We start from the raw sequence: 20,089 nt of genomic DNA, 5'->3' as shown, positions 1-20,089 counted from the left end.
TGCTCCTGGACATTCTAATACGACAAAAACTGGATAGTCGCTTCCGACAGGGCATCAAGCAGAAACCCACTCTCACAGACTTGTACCTCAACAATAACAGCCACCAAATATGCCTCCCAACGTAGAGCGGTACTTTCTACTTTGATCAACCATGCAAAAACTATTTCAGACCTGGACAGTCTCCTTGATGAAAAAAGATGATTAAGCATAATGTTCCTACAGAATGGCTACAAGGTGAAGGAAATTAAACAGGCCCTTAAAAGGGCCAAAGGAAATACCAGAAAACCCGTCGCTACTGCCTCTCTTCCATGTAGTTCCATGGTTTCTGGAAGGATCACCAGGATCCTGAAGAAATACTGGATTAATACCATCCACAAACCCATAAGCAAGCTCAAACTACAGATTATGCAAGTCAAAGGCTAGCTTTTACAAGATTCCCTGTGAATAAAGAGCAGTGCGTGAGTAGCTAGACAGGACACACGGTGGAAACCCACATCAAGGAGCACAAGAGGTGTATCCATTTGGGTTACCAGGAGAAACTGTCAGTAGCAGAACACTGCATTTGCTACTGAAGTCAATAGGACTGAGTTGAATGACACAAAACTACTGTGACATGCCAGTGACTTTTGGGACTGCCTGGCGAAGGAAGCCACTGAAATAAAACTAGAGGAAACGAACTTTAAGACAAAGGTTTCACTCCAAGTAAGAACTGGAATTCAATTTTTAATAAGGTGGGATAACAGAAACCTAATTGATTACCAATTAGGAGGGACCGATGACCTGAGTATAAATTCCATACCCAAGCATCATCCCTGATGAAGATGGCAGAGTTTGTCATTGAAACGTTGGTTAAAAGCGACACCTATACTCAGCTGGAGGCCCAAGAAGAGTTTATTCATCATATACACTGGGAAAGCCCTAGATCCTTTTCCAAAAGGGCCTATTACAGTTAAACCAATCCAACGTGCACGACTGTTGTAATTCATACTGGAGTATTTGGGGATGTATCTCATTAATCACACGCTGGACCCATGGTCTACGTGAAAGCACACGCCACATTCTTAACTTCCCGGAGTCTTTTACAGAAAACTGCTAATATAAACTACCTCACTGCATTAAATTCTAATACACAACCATAAAGGATACCAAAGCAGACAAATGATCAATGTATTTGGTCAGAAATTGGATTTAAGGAGCATCTCAAGATTTAGTAGAGAATTCATGTAGTCCACAAGTAAAGATATGAAAATAGAGTATGTCAAAAAAGTATGAAAAAAAAAACAGCACACAGAGTCTGGATGACTAGAAGAGATAGAAATGGAGGAACAACACCATACAGATTTGAAAGAAAAGTTTTTTTTAAATCTAGGTACTGTTTAATCAAATGTCACTGTAAGTTACTTTTTACAAGTGTAGTTAGCAAGCACAAGTATATGGAGAACTAGTACAGTCTGGAAATACCAGAGTAATACACACAAAACGCAGGAGGAACTCAGCAGACCAGGCAGCATCAATGGAAAAGAGTAAACAGGTGACGTTTTGGGCCGAGACCCTTCATGTGGACTGAAGCGACAGCCCGAAATGTCAACTCTTTGCTCTTTTGCATAGATGCTGCCTGGCCTGCTGAGTTCTTCCAGCATTTTGGGTGTCTTACTTTGATTTCCAGCATCTGCAGGTTTTCTCCTGTGTGGAAATATTAGAGGCTACCCACAATAAGCTCAATCTTGCACCCATCCAATATCCACACATTTGTATTTTAAAATAAATTGACAACAATCCAGGCTTATTTCTCACTGTCTTGACTCTGGGTACTTATATTTAACCAACCCCATTGCCATTCTGACAGCCCATCTGTGAACTAGTGGAGACAACTGGATCAGTTGTTTGGTAAAACACTTGCAATTCAAAAGTCATTCTGGATTGTGCCGGCAATTCAAGATTCACATCCAACAACTCTGAACAGCAAGTTAAAAATTTGGTGGACTGTTCTTGTAGATGCAGGAAATGTGTAATGTTGTAATAATTAAAACAGAATTGGTCTTCTGTAAACTAACCACGCAGCTTACAAATACAGTAGCCTTTCAAGCCTGCTCAGCCATTCAGTTCAATCATAGCTGATCCTCTCGATACCATATTTGCACTTTGCTCTACTTAACAACTCATGCACAGAAGTCCAAAGTACCTTTAATATCAAAGTATGCATACATTGTACAATCTTGAGTTTTGAGTCCTTATAGGCAAGTACAAAGCAAAGAAACCTCAGTGGAATCCATTAAAGACTGTTAAACACCCAATACAGAGAGAAAAAAAACTAAATTGTGCAAATAAAAGCAAATCACTTCAGAACTGAAGTTTAACAAAATATATGAAGTCAGGCATCAATACAGCTGGGGCAAGCCACAGTCTCAGTTCAGAGCAGAGCCAAGTAAAGGTTGCGAGACCACAGACACAAAGCCAGGCAGCCAGAACAGGCCACAGCCTCAGCTCAGTGCAGAGCTGCTCAACCGTCCTGAAGCAGAGAGCAGAACCAATCCTCGCCTCACCTCTGGCCGAGCTTTTCAATCTGGCCCGGTGCTTAAATCGGCCAAACTTCAGGTTATTCCGCATTCTCAGACCGCTCTGGGGCCCGAATCCCACCACCACGATTTGGCCCATACCTGACCTTTCCAATTCAGCTTTCTTCGCTCATCGGGAACGCTATGACTCTGCTTCGACCTCATCTCTTCCTTCGCATGTCTTGAACCATGCTTCGCTTCCAAGTTTGGCTTTTCGACCATGCCTTGCCTGCACCTCCACTCGCTTCTCCATTGTTAGCATTAATAGTTATTGAGTAGTACTGGAGGTATTGAGTAGTTTTCTTTGTTTTGTTTTTTGCCGCTGATAAGTAGTCACTGGGCATCAATAACACCATCTTACTCTTACAAGTTGCTCTCCAAGGATTACTGTAGTAAAAAATTCCACGTTCACCTACCATAGTTCTTGCTTTCAAAATATGTATTTCTCATTCTAGGCACTGGAGAGCACAGGCCAAGTCGATCTGACCGCATACCACAATCCCACCATTCCAGGACCAGTCTGGTGAATTTTCACTGCGTTCCCTGTAGAAAGCGTCACTGTCTGATATGGAAAGGCCACTACACAGGATCAGAAAAAGCTACAGGAAGTTGTAAACTCAGCAAGCCCTAGCCTCCCCAGCACTCAGGGCACCCTCAGACAGGGACATCCATTATAGAGGATCCCCATCACCCAGGACATGCACACCTCTTGATTACTAGCATTAAGGTAAAAGAATCCTGAAGAAACACTCAACATTTCAGCAACAGAGTCTTCTCCTCCCCCACAACATTTCAGAATAGACAATGAACCCTTGAACAATACCTCACTATCCCACCCCTTTCTGCACCATATTTAATTTAATTTTTAAAATATAATTTATGGAATTTATGTATTGTAAAGTGCTTCTGCTGCAAAACAACAAACTTCATGACATATGCCAGTGATATTGAACCCGACCCCGACAGAATTTTGGAAGATGATAACTGATGCCGCTACGCTTTCCAAGGCCACCTCCTTCAATATTCTCAGATGCAAATCGCCATGCTCTGGCAACTCCAACCCCTCCATATTAAAGAAAATATATCTATGCCCTAAAATAATCTGGATTTCAAAGTTCTACTTGGTGGTTATGAATCTTCACTAAAGAAATCCACAAATACGATGTCCCCTCATGGTGTTTTTATAATTGAGATACAATGCTGAATACAGCAATACCCCAGGCCGGTTGGTGGCGCAGTGAGATCAGTGCCGGACTCCGGAGCGAAGGTTCCCGAGTTCGAATCAGGTCAGACCACCCCTGAGCACACTTTCCATCCATGCCGGGTTGAGTGTCGAGCTAGCCACTTGGCCTCGTAAAAAATACAAGGGTCGAGTCAGGAACGTTCATAACGTGACCCGGTTAATCCTGACACCATGTGCCAGACAAGAATGGCTGAATGTCTGGTCTGACACACTAAAAAAAAGCAATACCCCGATTTAATCCTAGCCTAGTCACAGGCCAATTTACAATGACCAATTAACCTACCTACTGGTAAGTCTTTAAACTGTGGAAGGAAACCGCAGCACCCAGAAGAAACCCAAGTAGCACAGGGAGAACGTACAAACCCCTTACGCAGAGGCAGGAATTGAACCTGGGTCATCTGTATCCTAAAGCATTGTGTTAACAAGTACCCTAGCACGCTGCCCATTAAGGAAATGATTCTAAGTGGCAACTGTGACAAAGCAGTGATGGTTACATTTAACTAGAATTAAAATTACCAAGGTAGACACAGATGTGGGCAACCATTTTCTTGATGCAGGACAAGAGACTGTGGTAACCATGGTGGACAATGGGGAGTTGATCAGTGCACTTCCCTCCACCACTCTTCCACCCCAAACTCTCCAGAAATATATACAGAAGACCTCAAACAAATCATGATCACAAATGATCCACTGTTATATTGCAACAGGGTGCAATAATATCTGAATGTATTTTGCAGAGATGTTGCTAAAGTGCAAGGTTTTTGTGACAGCCAGCACATTAAATGGAAGGTGATAACCTCAACTCTCCACACTTCCAACCACCCCTATAACTTTTCTCCCCTTCGCATATCAAGAAGCAATCTCTACCTCATCTAAAATCTGCTTTGGCTCCCCTTTGATTAAGAATTTTAAATACTCGACCCTCAAAAAAAAAAAAAATCACAACTGACTCAAATGAGTGATCTAGTTTCAAACAGTGCAACACTAACTGTGATGCCTTGGCTGAGGGAGTCATTCAAGGGGGGAAAGAGAAGAGAAATGTAGTTGTAAATGGGATAGTATAGTCAGGGGAACAGACACAATTCTATTGCAAGGATTGAGAGTCCCAAAGACTGTATTGCCTGCCTGGTGCCTGGGATCAAGACATCTCATCTGACCTGCAGAGGAACTTGGAATGCAAGGGGAAAAGGTACAGTTGTTGTGGTCCATGTGGATACTAACTATGTAGATAGGAGGAGGAAATGAAGCAATCATGGCTGACAAAGGAAGTTAAGACAGCATAAAAGCGAGAGGATTGGGAAGCTTTTGAAAACCAATAAACAACTAAACAGGTAACAAGATGAAATATGAAGAGCCTCCAAGGAAGTAAGATGATTACGCACAACGTTCCTACAGATTGGATACAAGGAGAAGGAAATCAATCAGGCCCTTAAAAGGGCCAAAGGAAAAACCAGGAAACCTAACATCAAGGAGGAAACTGTCGCTAAACAAGTAACAAGACAAATAATCCCAAGAATGAAAAAGTTTGCATACAGAAGTGCATATGATGGCTCTGATTGGAATTCAGAAGGGTAAGGGGTCTCTTTGAAACCTGCCAAATAACTGAAAGGATGGAAAGAGTGGACGTGGAGAATGCTTCCAGTAGTGAGAGTTGAGGACCAGAGGGCATAGCCTCAGACTAAAATGGTCCCCTTAGAACAAGGGGAAAGGTTTCTTTGACAGGGGGTGGTGTATCTGTGCAATTCACTGCCACAGATGGCTCTGGATGTTGATAGGCTCTTGATTTGTACGGGTGGGCAAAAGTTATTGTGAGAAGGTAGGAGAATGAGGTTGGGTGGGTGGGGAATAAAACTCAGCTATGATTGATTCACAAAGCACTCAGTGGGCCAAATGGCCTAATTCTGCTCCGATGTTTTATGAAAATGAGAAGATTGTTTGCAGTGAGGTAGCCCGAAAACCCTACTAGACCGCCACCACCGGGACTTGAACCCTAGACCTCCGCGTTGTGGCAGGCGGTGGAGCAGAGGCTTGATGGTTCCCAGTGTCAGCCTCTGGCTCTGCCTGAATACCTGCTGATTCTTGCACTCAGTGTCCTCACAGTGGCCGGTGCTACCTGTGTCTGCTGAGGCTGCCACTGCCTGTACTGAGGGAGTGACTCCACAAATCCCAAGAACAAGATTCAAGATCTTGGTCCAGAAGAGTGCACTACTAGGAACAGCAAGGATACTGTGCCTAACCCTCAAGCTCTCAGTAGAGGACCTGAGACTGAGGGAAAAATACAGTACACACCACCCATAAGGTGTGTACTTGCACATTTCTTCGGTTAAAGAATCTTAAGCCACAAGTTCACCATCTCCTGAGGTCTGCTTCAGTATTATCCATTGGAACACTAACTAGGCAATCACATAGAAACATAGAAAATAGGTGCAGGAGTAGGCCATTCGGCCCTTCAAGCCTGCACCACCAATCAGTATGATCATGGCTGATCATCCAACTCAGGACCCTGTACCTGCCTTCTCTCCATACCCCGATCCCTATAGCCACAAGGGCGATATCTAACTCCCTCTTAAATATAGCCAATGAACTGGCCTCAACTGTCAATATCAGTGGGGAAGAGCTCAAGGAAAAACTGAAATGCAAAGTTTAGTACAGTAAGAAATTTGACAACTTTATCCAAAAACACTTGCCCTGTCATCTCGAGCAAGCAAGTTAACCAATAATCCAAATTTCAGAGTTACTCTAAAATGTTGATAATCTGCTGCATTATCCGATGTTAAAAGTTATTCCTACTTTGTGGACATCAGCAACTCAAAATTTTGCAAATACATATCTGAGAAACTCATGTTTCAACTTTTTAAAAAGATTACAATAGAAGCTTTGATAAAGACTACCAATGAGCCTTCACTAAGGACTGTCAAAAAGGAATACCAAAAGTCAAGGGAAAAGTTTTAAGCCAATGATAAGCAACAGGATAGTAAGCCAGGGTGGACCTGTACGTCCCCCATTATGATTACCTCACTCTCGGTGAATAAATCCACCACTGAATAGAAAATTCTTACACCTGTTTGCAGAGCTGTAGCTGACAACCAGAGTTCCAAAATAATCTCAAACTTCCAAATTACCCGATAACCTAGAATAAGTTTGTCATGAAACCTCTCAGAGAGAACATTATCACATTTGAAACCCAATATTCAAAGTTGCCTGATCCACTGAGAACATTAATTTTCCCCTAGTATTCACAAGTTCTATTTTGACCTTGATATTTTTATTTCTGAATAACTCCATAGTTTTGATAACAAGTATAGATGGAGCTCTGAAAAAAGATTTCTCAGCTATGCAAAAAGATAAAGAAACAACAATATTCTGTATACCTGAAAACAAAAACGTTAAATGGAGTCATTACAGCATTTCAAAATTAATTTCATGCAAAAATCTAGATTACTAAATTGGGATCACTGATAGAAAACAAAGGGAAGCATTCACAAGCTCGATCAGTCCCATTCACATCACAGCAGGTGACAAGAACCATCCAGGTTCTGATCCACCGCCTGCCGCAGCGCGGAGGTCTGGGGTGTGAGTCCCGGTGGTGGCGGTCTAGTAGGGTTTTCGGGCTACCTCACTGCAAACAATCTTCTCATTTTCATAAAACATCGGAGCAGAATTAGGCCATTTGGCCCACTGAGTGCAAGTTTGTGTAATATAGACTTACAAATTAGCAATCCATGCTCTAATGCAATTTCATGTCTCACCACATACAGACACCAGAGACAGGAGGAACAGCAGAAATCATAACATTCAACAGAGAGAGCAATTAGAGAAAGCTACTTGATGGGGGGGGGGGGGAAAGAGACCCAGAAAGCAGACATTAGTGGAACTCAAAAGTACAACAGAAAGAAAACACCTCAGAACAACAAAAAACATGAGTAAGCCAGCCACCCTTCAGCCTCCTAATCACTAAGCTCGCAGCTGCTCCAGTCTTGACTTCAATGCCATTTTCATGCTCTCTCCTCAAGCATTTTAGGTTTCAACTTCAATAATTTTAGTGAATCAGCCTCAATTACTCCTTGGGGTAGAAATTTTCAAAGAATCAGAATGCTGAAAAAAAATTCTTAGTTATCACCAAAAAGATGGCACTCTCTGATTCTGAAACCTTGCCTAGATCTAAAATATCTCCACCAATGGACTCATCTGCTTTGAAATCTCAATATTAGACCATAAGATATAGGAGCAAAATTAGGCTTCAAGCCCATCAAGTCTGCTGCAGCATTTCATCATGGCTGATCTAATTTTCCCCTCAGCCCCAATCTCCTGCCTTCTTGCATATCCCTTCATGCCCTGATTAATCAAGAATCTATCAACCTCTGCCTTAAATATACATAAAGACTTGACTTCCACAGCTGCTTGGTGCAAAGAATTGCAGATTCACCTCTCTCTGGATGCACTCCTCATCTCCGTTCTAAAAGGACACCCCACTATTCTGAAGCTGTGTCTTCTGGTCTTAGACTCACTCATCCTCTTCACATCCACTATATTAAGGCCATTCGATGATTTCAATGAGGTCACCCTCATTCCTCTGAAGTCTACTGAGTATAAGTCCAGAGTCATCAAACACTCTTCATATGACAAGCCATTCAATCCTGGAATCACTTTCATGAACCTCCTTTAACTGTCTCCAGTTTCAGCACATCCTTTCTAAGATAAGGGGCCCAAAATGGCTCACAATACTGCAAGTGAGACCTCACCAGTGCTTCATAAAGTCTCAACATTATGTCCTCGCTTTTATATTCTAGTCCTCTTGAAATGAACCTAACATCGCATTTGCCTTCCTTACCACAGACTCAACCTGCAAATTAACCTTTTGGGGGTCTTGCACAAGGACATCAAGCCCTGTTGCATCTCAGTTTTTTTTGTAATTTCTCTCCATTTAGAAAATTGTCAACCCTCTCATTTCTTCTACCAAAGTGCATAACCATGCACTTTCCAACACTGTATTCCATCTGCCATTTCTTTGCCCATTCTCCTAATCTGTCTAAGTCCTTCTGTAGACTCTCTACTTCCTCAAAACCACCTGCCCCTCCATCTATCTTCATATTATCTGCAAACTTTGCATCAAAGCCATCAACTCCATCATCCAAATCACAGATATGTAACACAAAAAGAACTGGTCCTAACACAGACCCCTGTGGAACACCACTCATCACCAGCACCCAACCAGAAAAGGCTCCCTTTATTCCCTTTCTTTGCCTCCTGCCAATCAGCCACTGCTTCATCCATGTTAGAATCTTTCCTGTAATAGATTGGGCTCGTAGTTTGCTTTATGCAGCCTCATGTGTCGCACTTTGTCAAAGGCCTTCTGAAAATCCAAGTACACAGCATACACTGATTCTCCTTTGTCTATTCTACTTGTTATTTCTTTAATGAATTCCAACAATTTTGACAGGCAAGATTTTCCCTTCAGGAAACCATTCAGACTATGACCTATTTTATCACATGCCTCCAAGTTTCCTGAGACCTCATCCTTAGTAATCGACTCCAACATCTGCCCAACCACTGAGGTCAGATTAACTGGCCTACAGTTTTCTTTCTTCTGCCTCTCTCCCTTCTTAGAGAGTATTGTGACACTTGCAATCTTCCATAACCATTCCAGAACCTAGTGATCCTTGAAAGATCATTACTAATGCCTCCACAATCTCTTCAGCCACCTCTTTCAGAACCCTGGAGAGTACACCACCTGGTCCTGGTGACTTATCTACCTTCAGACCTTTCAGTTTCCCAAGAATCTTCTCCCTACTAAAGGTAACTTCACACACTTCATGACCCATGGCAACTGAAACTTCCACCATACCACTTGCATCTTCCTCGGTGAAGACTGATGCAAAATATTTATTCAGTTCGTCCACCATTTCCTTGGCTCCCATTACTACCTCTCTAGCATTGATATCCAGAGGGCCAATATCCACTTTTGCCTCCTTTTTACATTTTATGTACTGGAAGGAACTTCCAGTATCCTCTTGAATATTATTGGCTAGCTCTCTTTCGTATTCCATCATTACCTTCTTAATAACTTTTTTAGTTGCCTTCTGTTGGCTTTTAAAAGCTTTCCAATCCTGTAATCTATATACTACTAAAACTCTCATGGTCTGACTGTTTATGACCTCCAATTAGCGCAAACAATGCATTACAGCGGCACTTTTTTTGGCTAAATCGAATTAAAATGCGCTAACTTACAGAATGCAGGCCAAGTTCAGGGTTATATATTCGTACAAAATTGCTCACTCGCCAATTAACAGGCTCCCTTTTAATCTGAGAGCTGATCCGCCATCATGGAAATCGGGACGCGACAGCCCGACGCATGCGCACGGCCAGTCTCAGCAGCGACACCTACCGGAGCAAAAGGCAGGGCAGCTCTATTTCGACGGGTCACATTCTGCTGATCACCATCAGCATGTGCAGGATTGGGACAGATCTAACTGCCACCCATCAATAAGAGATAATTAAATCTTATTGTAATGATGTACTTTGAGACACCCATGCTGCAGTCAAAGGACAGCGGTGACTATATCATGTCCATTTAGGAGAGCGCCAACCACATCATCAAGAATAATTAGCATCCTTAAGGTGTTACTGCTTCGTATCTTCTATCCAGCATTAGGGTTAAAAAAATGGTCAGCCTAATTATGCCGCGTGGAAAGGGAAGGGGGACATTATGGTCAAGAGATGACGCCAAACGTCGTCGGGAAGCAGCAAGGAGAGGGAGAGAACAAGAATCGGATGAGGCCAGGGCTGCACGACTCCAGGATCTAAGAGCCAGGACAAAAAAAAATGAGAGAAGAGACAGAGGAGCAGAGGCATGCACGTCACCAGGATCAGAGACAAACAGCAGAAGAGACAGGATGAATGGGTTGCATGTCTCCAGAATGACAACGAGAGGCACAAGGATGGCAGATAAACCAGAAATGATGCCATCAAAAGTTTCCTTCATTAAATGAGAATGAGGAGGAGCTATATTTGCTTTGCTACGTGTCATTCTTCTTTAATAAACTGAGGTTTTCTACTTCAGTTTCTAAAGCAAAGCGATGCCAATAGCATTCAGGAAATTTTAATGTTCATTCTGGTCACATCAGATTGCACTACCCTTCTCTCAAAGGGTGTCCCAATGGGTCACCCCGTTGTCCAGTTTCCCACTAATTTTTGCTCTATTATATGCCCTCCCTTTGTCTTTTATGTTGGCTTTGACTTCTCTTGTTAGCCACAGTTGTGTTACCTTACCTTTAGAATGCTTCTTTCTCTTTGGGATGTATATATCCTATGCTTTCCAAATAAAGTTTATTATCACCATCTTGTATGAGGCAAATATGTTTTGCAGCAGCAATCCAAAGACAAAATAACTATAAATGACAAAATAAATAGTGCTAATGAAAAAGAAATAATGAGGTCGTGTTTATACACAGTTCAAAAATTAATTGCTGAGTATGGTTCTTCAGGTTCCTATATTTCCTCCCTATTGTAGTGGCATGTCCCAGATGGTGTGGACCCTTAATAATGCATCTTTCATATAGATCAATCCCCATTTTTCTAAACTTCAATGAATGTAATCCAACTTACTCAAACTCTCTGCATACTTCAACCCATGATCCTAGAGAATCTTTCAATGCTCCCAAAAAAAGGGATATTCATCCTTAAATACAGAGACTAATATAGTAGACACCGCTCTAAATGTCGTGTAGCAAGAACCTGTAAGGTTAGAATAAAAACTTCCTACTTTTGTACTCCACATAACTTCCACTGATTCATATTTAAAATGATAGTACAAGTAGACCATAAAGCATGCTTCACCAGTAAACACATGGAATGTGTCTTTATCCAAATTCCAATCTGTTCATACATCCACAATGTTGAGAATAAATTTTGAAGAAACCACCGTCTTCACATCACTCGTTCCAAGCTGAATTTGGTGGGATGTCCAAAGATCTAGTTTCCCCAAGAATTAAGTGATTCATGTCCAACTTGAGGCTCTACTTAAGTTCAAAATTGTGGAAATGGAGGAAAAAGTCCGGAGATGAAACAGCATCTCAACATCTCCTCCTACCATTCCCTTTCAGGATACTCACATGCTAATGAAATGTATTACACTTATAAAAATCATCAAGTCAAGCCTACTTGATTTCTCATAAACGCAACTACAGAAAAACTGCTTATGACCGAAGTTAGAGACCGAACAACAACACCACAAATATTTCTGGTGCACAATTATAATTAAGTGCAGATTAATCTTTCTTCACTAAACAATGAACAAAAATCACCTTAATCTTTGCATGCTGAATTCAGTGCGATTTGGAACAAACCTTTTCAATATTATTGTAACTTTTTGTGTTCCACTTCAACAAAGTGAGGACAGACAGCAATCAGCTGCACCTGCAATTACACATTTCTGATAATGCCTATGAAAATCAGAGTTCATGGACTCTGCTCATCACACGGTAACAAACTACACTTTATCTTACTGTTCCAAAGTCCTGTAGGGTTTAATTGCAGACACCGAGATTTTAAAATTAATAACTCGACTCCAAGACAGTTAAAACAGGTATCACGCAACTTCTAAAACAGACTTTCACTAGAGTATTTAGAGGACACGTGTCAATTGGAAAGCTGTCACCATCCACATTGGGCTGAGTATTAAAGAGCTAAAGATAAGTAATGCAGGATGCAATGCAACCAGTTTAACATTACAAATGTTCTAAAAGTCAATATACTCAATAACAAGTAACTGACATGCATCCAAATAATAAGCAGTGATCGCTTAAAAGTTAATGCGTGGGTGACACCATGTTGAAAAAGCTGATGAAATTAGGTCAGGAAGCTAGTGAAAGCAGTTGAAATTAGAATTTAGATACAGTGTGTGAACAAGTAGAGGTAGACCAAAAGCCATTTCAAAAGAAAACTTGACAAATGTAGAGAAGGTAACTGCATCCATCAATTAATTCATGAAAGGCAACAATTAATGGAGGTACTTTATGATTTACATGCTGCATCATTGTTCAGAAACTGCAATGGACAGGAATATTTTATAGCAGGGAGACAGAGCTTCCCAACGCATCACCAGCACCAACCTCCTCACCATTAAGGAGACACATACAGCAGCAAGGTGTCAGTAAAAGGCCTGCAATATCATGAAGGATTTCACCTGCTCGGCTCATGGACTGTTTGTCCCATTCCCATCAGGGAGAAGGCATGTGGAAGCTACACCAGGACCACCAGGCTCAAAAACAACTATATTCTCCAAGCAGCAAGGCTGATCAACGCTTCCACCACTACTTTATTATTTCCTGTCAGTCACCTATCATTACTTTATGGACATACGATCAACTCATAAAAGCTATCTTATGTATTTATGTTTATTCTGTTTTTATATTATAATGTTCTTTATCTTTTGTGTTGCATCAGATCTGCAGTAACAATTATTTTGTTCATTCTCCTTTACACGTGTACAGGAAATGACATTATGCAATCTTGAATTCTGCCAAGAGGGATAAAAATGAAGTGGTAAAGGAAAGACTGTAATGCCACACAGCTTAGGCAGAGCCACAGCTTCAAGTCAGAAAAGATACACTCTTCAAAGCAAGCTTGGAGGCACCGAAATAAAACAGTGAGTTAACATAATGCTGCAAAAGTTCCATATAGCCTACACACATCAAAGTTGCTGGTGAACGCAACAGGCCAGGCAGCATCTGTAGGAAGAGGTACAGTCGACGTTTCAGGCCGAGACCCTTCGTCAGGACTAACTGAAGGAAGAGTGAGTAAGGGATTTGAAAGTTGGAGGGGGAGGGGGAGATCCAAAATGATAGGAGAAGACAGGAGGAGGAGGGATAGAGCCAAGAGCTGGACAGGTGATAGGCAAAAGGGGATACGAGAGGATCATGGGACAGGAGGTCCGGGAAGAAAGACGGGGAGTGGGGGGGGACCCAGAGGATGGGCAAGAGGTATATTCAGAGGGACAGAGGGAGAAAAAGGAGAGTGAGAAAAAGAATGTGTGCATAAAAATAAGTAACAGATGGGGTACGAGGGGGAGGTGGGGCCTTAGCCGAAGTTAGAGAAGTCGATGTTCATGCCATCAGGTTGGAGGCTACCCACACGGAATATAAAGTGTTGTTCCTCCAACCTGAGTGTGGCTTCATCTTTACCGTAGAGGAGGCATCACTTCACCTGTGAGTCGACTGGGGTGATATACTGCGTCTGGTGCTCCCGATGTGGCCTTTTATATATTGGTGAGACCCGACGCAGACTGGGAGACCGCTTTGCTGAACATCTACGCTCTGTCCGCCAGAGAAAGCAGGGTCTCCCAGTGGCCACACATTTTAATTCCACATCCCATTCCCATTCTGACATGTCTATCCACGGCCTCCTCTACTGTAAAGATGAAGCCACACTCAGGTTGGAGGAACAACACCTTATATTCCGTCTGGGCAGCCTCCAACCTAATGGCATGAACATCGACTTCTCTAACTTCGGCTAAGGCCCCACCTCCCCCTCGTACCCCATCTGTTACTTATTTTTATGCACACATTCTTTCTCTCACTCTCCTTTTTCTCCCTCTGTCCCTCTGAATATACCTCTTGCCCATCCTCTGGGTCCCCCCCCACTCCCCGTCTTTCTTCCCGGACCTCCTGTCCCATGATCCTCTCGTATCCCCTTTTGCCTATCACCTGTCCAGCTCTTGGCTCTATCCCTCCCCCTCCTGTCTTCTCCTATCATTTTGGATCTCCCCCTCCTCCAACTTTCAAATCCCTTACTCACTCTTCCTTCAGTTAGTCCTGACGAAGGGTCTCGGCCTGAAACATTGACTGCACCTCTTCCTACAGATGCTGCCTGGCCTGCTGCGTTCACCAGCAACTTTGATGTGTGTTGCTTGAATTTCCAGCGTCTGCAGAATTCCTGTTGTTCCCATATAGCCTAAGCAAGTTTTCCTCTTCCAGGGACAGGTTAAAACGCGCCAAGAAAGTCTGCACAAAAACACTTACGTTAGGTATGCTCACAGGAAGTGATCAAAGTTGTTGAGCATTTAATGTTACACCATCACTCCCCCACTTCATTCCAGTTTAGCAAGAAATGGGAACGGACCATGTTTCAAAAGATACTGCTGCAGGCAATACTTGGAGGCACTGCAAATCAATGTGAATATTTCTTGTGTCAAAAGACTCTTGCAAATTCTACAGATGTACAGTGGAGAACATCCCAACTGGCTGCATCACAGCCTGGATTGGAAGCTGTGCAGGGTTGTAAATTCAACCAGTTCCATCATGAGCAACATCCCACCACTGGCAACATCTTCAAAAGGCAGTTCCTCAAGAAGGCTGTAGGCACATTAAAGACTCCCACCGTGCAGGGTATTCTCACTTCGCATGTGGAGAATGGATACAGAAGCCTGAAGAGGCACAGCCCTTTCCCTGGTCATCAGATTTCTAAACATCCTCTATTTTTATACCTTGCACTCTCCTACTGTTGCAAAACAAATTACACATCACATTAAACAGTGATAATCAGCCTGATTCTGAGATGTATCACAACATTCAAACTCTCAGTAAACCAAAGCCAATTCTCATCATGATTCAACAACCAATAATTTAATAATAAGAGAATTAATACAACCAGGAGCAAACATCCTTAGACAAAATTAATGCATGTTAAACCAAAACTTGCATTTCTGGAAGTAGTGCTGGCAATAATTGGTGGATAACTTCCACCTATATTAAAAGTTTATGGGTTCAAGTTCCTCCTCAGGGATACTTTCACCAGAAAATTGCTACAGTCGAAGATGATGACTCACTATCAGTTCAAAAACAATTAGGGATGGGCAATAAATGCCAGCTTTGAATTAATATAAAGTATTAATCATAGAACCTCATCCTGACTCTCCAAAACACCGCCAAAGTGCACTAAATTATATGGAATAGCACCTAGATATCCCTTGTTTTGGATATCAGATAAGTTCTCCGGTGAAAGCAAAAGGTAGAATTTTGATGAAAGGCTAATTAGTTCCCTCCAGAAGCCCCACCAACATACGATCCTCAAACAAAGTTGTAGTGATCACACTCCCAACTGGTAATCTCTGAAATCGTGAAAGACGCTGCTAAAATCCAGCCATTCTGTTATTGTAGCCAATGGTCTGAGCCAAGGGCACATCACACAGTGAAGTGGATTAAACCCGCGAATGTTTCAGCAGAGCCCTGACGTCTGGCCGGTAATCAGGAAGATTCCGGGGTGGATTAGACAGTGCAGAAGCATCAAACTACAGAGAAATGAGCGGAAGATCCGGTCGCTGCCCGATATGATTCACCAGCCTTTTCAGACCCAAGCCTCGGCCCCAAGGCCGGAGAGACGGAGCCCCATAAACCCGGGGCCTGTTGCATCGATACCCTGGACGGGCAGCATACAGGCCTCGAATCTGAGACACACCCCTGGGGCGATTCACCTCCAGCCCTGGTCCACCCACTATCTAAGACAGGGTCCAGCCCGGGTGACTGACCTCCTGCTTCGAACCGATCCCCAGCTACCAGCCGCCTGCCTCGGGCCAAGCCCCAGCTACCAGGCGCCTGCCTGTGCCCATTCACCGTTAACGTCGGGCAGAGATCTGTGGCCACACACGGCTAACCTGAGCCCTAAATTTTGCGCTACTGCCGCCAGCGATGTGTTTAACCCTGGGGCATTCAGTGCCAAATACGCCGGAGCGCTAACCACAACTCCAGCCACTCCCCGACCCCGGCCACTTACCGCCTGACCAAGGCCTCTCTCGGCGTCTCCCCTGTCGCTGCCACGTCCGTCTTTCGCTCGCCGCACGTAACGCTGGCGTAAGGACGCACATGATACGTCATCGCACACAATAAACTCCCGGATGCTACGCAGACGCATAAGCAAACCGACGAGGTGTCCTCTGGTTCTTGCTGTGATTGCTCGGGGGTTGTTGGTTGAATTCTTTCTTCATCGATTGCCGTGTTCAATTTGTTTATGAGATACTCCGGATTGGGATGTCAATCATAACAGCCGCTGAGAGTACGAATCCAGGCCGAGAATCACTACGTTTCGCCGAAAAATACTTCAGGAGCTGAAAGACCAGGAGTAGGGGAAGACCAGTCGGCCCCTGCATCCTGATCATGACTTTCAAGAAGATAGGGCCCCACCTCAGCCTCAACACCGCCTTTCACAACGCTGCCTTCACTCTCCTTTTTCTCCCTCTGTCCCTCTGAATATACCTCTTGCCCATCCTCTGGGTCCCCCCCCCCCGGCTTGTCTTTCTTCCCGGACCTCCTGTCCCATGATCCTCTTGTATCCCCTTTTGCCAATCAACTGTCCAGCTCTTGGCTCCATCCCTCCCCCTCCTGTCTTCTCCTATCATTTTGGATCTCCCCCTCCCCCTCCAACTTTCAAATCCCTTACTCACTCTTCCTTCAGTTAGTCCTGACGAAGGGTCTCAGCCTGAAACGTCGACTGCGCCTCTTCCTAGAGATGCTGCCTGGCCTGCTGCGTTCACCAGCAACTTTGATGTGTGTTGCTTGAATTTCCAGCATCTGCAGAATTCCTGTTGTTTGCCTTCAGTGATTGTCAGGTTCCGTCTCTATGGCTCGGAAAAAGTAATTCTTCCTCGGTGGTCTCTTAAATAGGCGACCCCTTCTCATAAATGGACCAGAAAGGTTTTAACTCGTAGTTCTTGCTTGACTGAATGAGTTCTTCCAGCCTTGTCTGTTTTTGACCCTTATTCTGAAACTTTGTGTCGAGTTCCAGGCTCCTGCACTAGGGGAAACATCTTAGTCCCCACCCTGTCAGTAGCCCTCATAATCTCATGTAAGTCAAAAACACAATGAAGATGCTGATGATTTGGAATAAAAACAGAAAATGAACAGGCATCATCTGTGAAAAGAGAAATGGTGTTGATATGTGGTGTTGAAGACTTCATCAGAACTGTTGGGGACCCAGGTGGACCTGGAATTCTGGACATGGTAGAAACAGTGAACCGTCTGTGTTGAGGACTGCTGGCTGATGAAATGGGCACAGGGGTAAAGACAGCAGAAGAGCCCAGGGTCTTAATGGGTTTGGAATTGATTAAGATAAGATTGAGACTGAAGACTGGAGAACTGACCATTTGAAATCATGAGGGGAACATCAGTAATGATAGTGGGAAGAGATGGGGTCAGAGGAAAATGCCTGGGAAGAAAGATATAGAAAAATATTTCAGTCCAAGAGCAGTTGACGTTTGCAGTCCTTGACATCTGAAGAGAAGGAAGTTGAAAGTGTGTTGAATGTGAATATACCTGTGATGTATGATGGATTCAAATTGTAAAGGGTAGAATTTCAAATCCACATGGAATGAATTGGAGCTGGAGATATTTAGGAAAGATGTTTTATATTATCTGTTAATAATCTGCATGACAGAATTGATGGCTTTGTGGCCAGGTTTGCCAATGATATAAAGATAAATGGAGGGGCAGGTAGTGTTGGGGAAGCAGAGAGTCTGCAGAAGGACTTGGCCAGATTAGAAGAATGGGCAAAGAAGTGGCAGATGGAATACAATGTAGGGATGTGTGTGGTTGTGCATTTTGGTAGAAGGAATAAAGCAGTGGTTTCCAAACGTTTTTAGGTTCCTGTTCCCTTGGCTTCCACATCCCCAATGCCCTCCTTTCCCTTTCTGGCCATTATATAAAAATGATTAACAATTTTGATTTATGAGGTACTATGAAAAATTGCAAATTCAAAGTAGTGACAAATGATTGCAAAAATTACTCAAATCTGTTTAAAGCTACAAGTAAGATTATTTCTTTAATTACATTAAAAACAATTTTCATCCACAATTTTAGAGCATACATTAGTCCGACTATTCACTACTTTGTTGCTTTTTCATCTTTCAATGCAATGGATGGGTTTGGTGCAATGATAGCAACTTCTCAACGTCAGGCTGAATGTCAATCAGAAGGAGTCTCAGATTCTCACATTCAGTATTTTGCAATCTGCTTTGAAAGAAGTTGGGTGTCTGCACAGAAAATGTGCTGCGCTAAATATGATGTTGGAAAGACAATAAAGAACAACCTGATCTTTTTCCACAGTGCAGGAGAGTGTTCAGTGATTTCTTTCTGCAACTAAATGTCTTGATAATGACTTTTTAATCATATCTTCAAATCAAAGTCATTTTGTAGCGAGATTAGCTCTTCCTCCATCCTTCCTGTTAATTCCTCATTACTTGTGTTCAGGAATGGATTTTCAAAGGTTCATTTTTTTTGTCAAAGTGTGCATGTACAATACTACTCATATCAGCATTGTCTTCTCCAGATAGCCATGAAATACAGGAAAACTATGGATATTGTTGAAAGAAAAGACATCAACTCCCCACCTCCGGCATGAAAAAGTAAAAGAAACAAAACTTGCAAACCCAACCCCTCCCCCCCCACACACACAAAAAACTTGTTGCCCACGTGGAAAAGGTCAGGTGGAACAGCAAACACCCTACCCCCTCCCTCGCAGAAAAGAAAATCGACAATAGCATTAAAACCTCAGACCTTTGACCTCCTCTCTCACACACAAAAAAACTACAGATCGCCCACACAGAAAAACATCAGACCCCAAATCCACAACTCCTCTCACAAAAAGTAACATACTGACTACCCACCAATCGGCAGCAAGAAAGAAAACACTGAAAACTGAAGGAGACCAATATAAAGTACAGTCATGTATATCTCAAATTTCCTGTCAGAATCCAAGGGGAGCAGCCACACAAGCTCAGTCCTTAGATGAAGAGCAACTGTCACACCGGGGGTAAAAGCCACTGACCCAGCTACCGTCTGCCATTGACCCCGTGGCCTCCGTTGAGAGCAACCTCTGACATCGGTATCTGCCTCAATGCTTAAATCTTACCCAACGTTTCAAAATGGAGTCATTCATAACCCTGCAGCCATCTCTGGATTTTTCCATGAGGCAGCTCATGTTCTCAGCAGAGCGCTAGATCGCTTAATCAAATTCCGAACTGCACGTTACAGGTCCCAACAGTTTCTGTAGCACAATCAAGACAAAAAGAACAAGATATAGAGAAAGTGAAATACTTGAAGAGATTGGCTATCTGAAAAATGTTGCCTGAGGAATCATTCGCTGCCACCATCTTGACCGGAAATGTTTTACCCAATTTTGTATTTGGATGGAGAAAAAATCCTGAAAAACTGACGTTCACCCAGATGGGCACAATATACAGTGGTGCTAGAAAGTTTGTGAACACTAGAATTCTACTTCTGCATAAATATGACCTAAAATGCCA

The 20,089-nt window shown here is 43.0% G+C and overlaps 1 protein-coding gene across 6 annotated transcripts in view; it reads right to left on the bottom strand.

Annotated features, from left to right (window-relative positions):
• Positions 1 to 20,089, bottom strand: part of sec24c (SEC24 homolog C, COPII coat complex component) — a 103,483-nt gene that overhangs the window by 67,504 nt on the left and 15,890 nt on the right. The window contains exon 1 of one of the 6 annotated variants that reach the window (XM_063070642.1): positions 16,567 to 17,062. The exons of 1 other annotated variant lie outside the window; for it this stretch is intronic. The gene's annotated coding sequence lies outside the window, so the exon portion shown is untranslated. Of the gene's footprint in view, positions 1 to 12,101; positions 12,124 to 12,143; positions 12,168 to 16,321; positions 16,453 to 16,566; positions 17,063 to 20,089 lie in introns of those variants that run through there. 4 more of the 6 variants (XM_063070648.1, XM_063070645.1, XM_063070646.1 and 1 more) reach the window with 4 other exon arrangements.

This window comes from Mobula hypostoma, chromosome 18 (genome assembly GCF_963921235.1).
Source record: "Mobula hypostoma chromosome 18, sMobHyp1.1, whole genome shotgun sequence".
In the NCBI taxonomy this organism is placed as follows: Eukaryota; Metazoa; Chordata; class Chondrichthyes; order Myliobatiformes; family Myliobatidae; genus Mobula; species Mobula hypostoma.
Note: the sequence above shows the minus strand (reverse complement) of the source record. Positions and strands in the feature narration are given on the sequence as shown.